The sequence below is a fragment of the Eurosta solidaginis genome, chromosome 1 (assembly GCF_040869045.1).
Source record: "Eurosta solidaginis isolate ZX-2024a chromosome 1, ASM4086904v1, whole genome shotgun sequence".
Classification (NCBI taxonomy): Eukaryota; Metazoa; Arthropoda; class Insecta; order Diptera; family Tephritidae; genus Eurosta; species Eurosta solidaginis.
The window spans coordinates 88642241-88648240 of record NC_090319.1 but is presented as its reverse complement, the minus strand read 5'-3'; the positions used below and the strand labels follow the sequence as shown (position 1 = coordinate 88648240).

General features: G+C 39.8%; 1 protein-coding gene across 1 annotated transcript in view; it reads left to right on the top strand.

The window, feature by feature from the left end:
- The first annotated feature begins 205 nt into the window (after window positions 1–205).
- The window catches only part of rdx (BTB/POZ and MATH domain-containing protein rdx), a 559722-nt gene continuing 553927 nt past the window's right edge, over window positions 206–6000 (top strand). The window contains exon 1 of the mRNA XM_067759030.1: window positions 206–815. The gene's annotated coding sequence lies outside the window, so the exon portion shown is untranslated. The remainder of the gene's footprint in view (window positions 816–6000) is intronic.

The window sequence follows — 6000 nt, the reverse complement described above, 5'->3', positions numbered from 1 at the left end:
CCAAACTATATAGTAAACAATGGTAGCCATATTGAACAGCCTGTCAGGCAGTTCACGATTAAGATATCACACCTGTTTTATCCACAATGATAGGTATCACAAATTAAATCGATAGCGCTTTGAAATCGAATATTTTGTCGCGTGATTTCAAGCGAAGTGGCAGCTCTATCCGAACTTTCCTATCGACGTCTTTCGTTCGTTGCTTTCGCGAAAATACGGTCTATCTGGTGAAGTTTGCATGTTTATGCGCAAAAAATACTTGCAATTAACGTAAAATCAATAGAAATATACAAATTTCAACCAGTAAGAGTGTTAGCAAACTGGAAATTGCTCCAAAAAAGTTTCTAAAACGTGTTTAAAAAGTGCAACTGATTCGGTTCTTGCTCGTTGTCGCAGAGGTCGTCTCAGTTTTCGTAGTCGTCGCGTCGCTGCTGTAGTTGACGTTATTTGCTGCTAATTGCATTTCTTTTTTGTATCGATTCCATCAACTATCTCATCTGAATTGTATATGTACTAATTGGCGAGATTATTATTTACTGTAGTAGGATATATAAAAGCGATTTGCATTTCTTTAACTAAAAAAAGTAACTTTGCAAAAGAAATATCGCCTGCGCTATTCTGAGGGGCCAATAAAAATAAAAACAAAGCAAATATACCAGCCAGTCATCTCGCTCTAACATATGCCATTTGCATTGGGTGAATTATCAAGTCATTGTCGAAGCGTTAAAAAAAAGTGTGTTTGATTAGTGTGATGTGAGTTTTGTGAAGTAGGCAAAGAAAAAGGAATATATATATTTACACAATTTTATGATAAGGTAAGTGGATTATTCTTCATTTATTGTTGTTTTTGCGAACCAAATAACTTATTCAAAATATCTTGAATACAACTCAACTTGTTTGAAGTTTTGATGATCTGCTCCCTTGTGGTTTACCGCTGAGGGGTACATATTGGTAGAAATTGTTTGAATAATGGAAAGTTCATGAAGACATGCATGCATACAGATGTATGCACGCAGTTATACGCGAAAATGCACCCAAAAAATGTCAACTGAGTTCAGGGCAAGTCTCTGCAAAGTAATCGGTATGTTGAGAGGATAGGTTTGCGTTCGCATAAGGTACTACTACCTTAAGTATGTAAGTACCGATTGGATTCTCTGAAAGGTGGAGTTTTTAATGATCATAATTTTTCATTGTAAATATTAGTTTTTAACCAAGAAAACTCTTCACGTTGAAATTTCATTAGGAAGCACGATGATATTATTCAAGTTCACATCACTTTTGTCTCCTGGAAGAAGGAAATAAAACTAAACATTAACAGAAAGTTGTATAGTAAGTACACTCATATCCACAATGCTGTTGCTGATGCGCAAATACTTCACAAGTCCTGTTGGGAAATAAAATACAAAGAGTGCCCATATCAACCGTAAGGCTATTATCTGAATCACAGAGCTACGTACACATATCTGCTGCAAATTTAAAAACTGCAATCTATCTGACAAAGGAACGCGCTAGTTGCGACCTCGAAATCTGTGTTGGGTTCTACTTCTTCTTTGGGATTATAAATTTTAACATAAGCCCTGTCAAAGCGTAGCCCAAGAACCTCGCCAGAACATCATCTATCCGAGGTGGAAATACTACCCACAAAGGGGAGAAACACGTCACTCTGGCTGAATTTCGATTTGTATATTGTAGTAGGTTTAACTCTCATCCAAAATCAACTCCGACCTATGCAATGGCACCAATAATTTTTTTCATTGCAATGTGGAACAAATGCCTCTGAAACCCACGTCCCTTTGTGAGTGATCGCACATATTGATTGAGGCGAAGCCCTGATATCTACACCATGATATGAGGTATATAGCATTGAATTCACATCTTACATGACAACTTTGTATCTTACCAGACTTCAGAGCGGCTGTTGTTGTTGTTGTTTTTGCAGTAGGCTGTAGTAGATCATCCTTCACATGCTGCTTCCCAAGGCTGCCGATTCTATACATATACTGGAAGGACTCGGGGGTTTTCCCAACTAACGGCTATTATTTCAGTGTTACCTTATTTAATTTACTGCGTCCCTTCCACAAATTGTCATCCTTGCAGCGGAACTGCGCCATATTCCCATAACCCAATCCGGTGCCCGTACCTGATTCTGGTCCGGAGAAATAGTTTTGCTGCGTGTTCCGAAAAAGAATCTTTTTAGAGCGGTCACACTCTTGCCAGTCTGTCACGTTTAAGGGATGGTTACATCGCAGGAGCGTTCTGGAGTAGATCCCAAAACCCGTTAAGCCCGTAATTTTAAAAAAACGTTTGTGGTGTCCAGCAGTCTGCCCTCAGAATCGCGAAAATCCGGCCACATTTTCCAGCGTAGGCCGCATTGCTAGCGAGAGAACGTGAGCTTATAAGACAGCACGACCCTGGAGAATTGTAACATCTCGGTGTGGGTAAGCTATGTTCTACCGTAAAGTCCCTATCGAACCCGACTAAGTTGTTGTAGCAGTGCTTGTGAAAGGTCACACCTATTGGATGGGGCGAAGCACTGCTAAAACAACAACAACAACCCGACTAAGCACAACTACAAAATATCAATCGCCCTCGGCGATAAAGTGCTTTCGGATGCGAAAAAATGCGCTAGCGCTTTCTGCCGACAATATGTAATGAATTCCCCAATTGACAAATCTAGACGTTGATGGTCCTTTGCTGGATGCACATCCTGTACGTTCCTGTAACAAGCACCATTAAGGTACTAGCCCCACCATCTCGGGAACGATTTTGAATGACCACATGAAACCTTCTAGGTCATACCGTTCTCCCACCCCCTAGATCCATAAGGAACTTGGGGTCGCCAGAGCCTCGGCTATTAAAGAAACAGGATTCGCCACGGGTAGGTGAGGTTGAATATTGGGTTGGAGAAGCTACTATATATTGCGTTGGCACCCCCTTAAAAGGGTTGCGCTACTCAACCCCATGAATCAATTTCGTATTTTAGTCGCCTCTTACGACAGGAATACCTACCGCGGGTATATTATAAGCCTCCTAACCCGCTGGGGCCAAGGAGGTTGCAGATGCCATCGATCATGCTAAACCATGTAAAGCAGGACGCCCAGACGGTGTAGCCCTGCCGATGCTTAAAAAACTTGGCAAAGAGAGATTTAAAAATTTCGCGCATTTCTTCAACCTGACCTTGTCCACCTCTCTATTATCGCTAGTAGCCAAGATATTTGAAGCCATTCTGCTTCCCTATTTCACTGCAAACTTTAGTCTTGCCAATCATCAACAAGCACTACCACCGCATTAAACTCTATCAACGCTCAGATAAATTGCAGATTGAATCAAAAATTTACGGTCTTTAAGACCTAATTCAAGGTAAAAAAAAAATATATATATATATATAAACTAGCAGACCCGGTAGACGTTCTTCTGCCCTAAATATGGCCTATCTGCATACATTTTAATAAGCTTTTTCCGCCTAACTGCCCTATCCTTCTACACTTTTTCCTAATCTTTTTATTCACTCCTCCCTCCGCCTTTTTCGCTTCATCTCCATCTTCGTCTCATTCTATGTCTTTCTCAGTCTCCTTCTCTCTTTTCTCTTCTCTCAAGTTTTTCTCCTTCTTCATCTCAAGTCCCAGAGGGTGGTATGTATTTTGTTCCAGTCCGATTCCAAGTCTCAGTCCCAGTTCCACTCCAATTCTCAGTCTCAGTCCTAGTCCTAATCCCAGTCCCAGTCCGTTTCTGGTATACTTCCCGGAAAAAAGCATCGTAAATACTAATATAGGCAAATTTATATACGAAATTTCAGGCAAATCGAATAGGACGTATGTAAATAGGTATGTGGGTATTACTAATTCTTTTCTTTATTTCGGCTTCGCATGCATATTTACCAGTTATTCCAGGTTGATGCGACTAAATCGAATATCACAATGAACTTTAGAGCTCTCAGCAACAGCTTTCATTTGATATCCATAGTACACACACATTCTAGGGGTATCCGGGTCTATGTTTTGGCTTATATCTCGAGACCCTAGTCACTCAGCGGTGTAAAACTTATTTTGTATTATAGCACACATCAACAGCTTCAATTTGATACCCATAATATAAAAACACATTCTAGGTGTATCCGGGTCCATGTTTTGGCCTATACCTTGAGACCGTAGTCACCCAGCGGTGTAAAACTTACTCTATACTAAAGCATACATCAACAGCTTTCATTTGATATCCATATTGTATAAACACATTCTAGGGGTACCCGGGTCCACATTTTGGGCTATATCTCGAGACCCTAGCCTCCCAGTTGTATGAAAATTATCCTGTACTATAGCACTCATCAACAGCTTTCATTTGATGTCCAAATTGTATAAACATATTCTAGAGGTACCCGGGTCCACGTTTTGGGCTATATCTCGAGACCCTAGCCTCCCAGTTGTATGAATAGCACTCATCAACAGCTTTCATTTGATATCCATATTGTATAAACATATTCTAGGGGTACCAGGGTCCACGTTTTGGCCTATATCTCGAGACCCTAGTCACCCAGGGGTATGAAAATTATCCTGAACTATAGCACACATCGACAGCTTTTATTTGATATCCATATTGTATAAACACATTCTAGGGGTACCAGGGTCCACGTTTCGATCTGAAGACCCTAGGCACGTAGCGAAAAAAAGATAGACGTTGGCCGATTCTCAGACCTACCCAATATGCTCACAAAATTTCATGAAAATCGGTTCAGCCGTTTCGGAGGAGTTAAGCCTCTAAAACCGTGACAGAAGAATTTTATATATTAGATAAATTTTTTACATCATATGCGTAATGACTTACAGTATAAAAATAATTTTGCTTTAAACTTATTAATATTTTCACAGTCTTTTATCGCATTTGGTAATTCATTGTACATTTTATAACCTATATATTCTAAAGTCTTCTTCGCGAACTCCGTTCTAACTCTTTCGTTTATTATATCTTTGTAGAAGTGAGCAATGTAAATCATGGCATCTTTAAATACCCCCTCCGACAAAAGCTTTTTTCCACCATATTTGTTTCTAAAAGATTTAGTAATGTTCATTATATCATCTAACTCTACGTCGGTGAATTGAAAAGTTTCAATTGCATTATTTACACTTGCTTCTGCGGCATTCGGAATTATTTCAATGCTATCATTAATTTCCGCTATACTCTGTACAAAAAATGTATTTAGGGCATTAGCTATATCGTATTCCTTCTCAAAGCATTCACCGTTAATTACTATTTTGCTAACGACCTTTTTTTCATCGGTGAGCTCAGCAAGATCTTTTAAAGACTTCCACATCCGCTTCATGTCTCCTTCACTATCGAGCACTTTATCTTCCATGTATTTCTTCTTTTTATACATAATAGTTTTTTTATATATTTTTTTAACGCCATTATAATCCTCCCAGTTGCCAGTATTTCTAGCAGTATTATAGGATTCAAGTTTTCTTTTGTGCAGTTCCTTTAGCTCACGGTCATACCACTTATTCCTCAGTTGTATTTGGATCCTCTTCTCATACGTCAGTGCTTGCATAGCTCCAGCTAAAATATTGTTCAGGATATACAGAACAGTACTCGTAGCGCTAGACTTATCAAAAGCTTTTGATACAGTCAACCACGACACGTTACTCCAAGACTTGGAAGGGTCCTCCCTTCCTCCAAGTATCCTCCGCCTATGACTGCAGGATAATGGCAACAGGTCCCAGCCCACCCATCAGCTATGTGATAAAATAAACAACTGTCTCCCTGATCTCTCCAGTTTTTTCACTTCGTGAGACCTGACATTGTCGTCAACCAAATCATCGGCGACCTTACTTACAACATGGACATGGAAAATGTTGACCATATTGTACATCCACTCGCAGAATAGGAGCGCTTTCTCCCTAGGGAAACGCGCATCACTCTAACTCAACTTCCGTCTAGGTACTGTAACAGGTTAAACTCTTACCTATCGAGGATCAACCGCGAAATACATAATATATGTCCTGCTCGCAA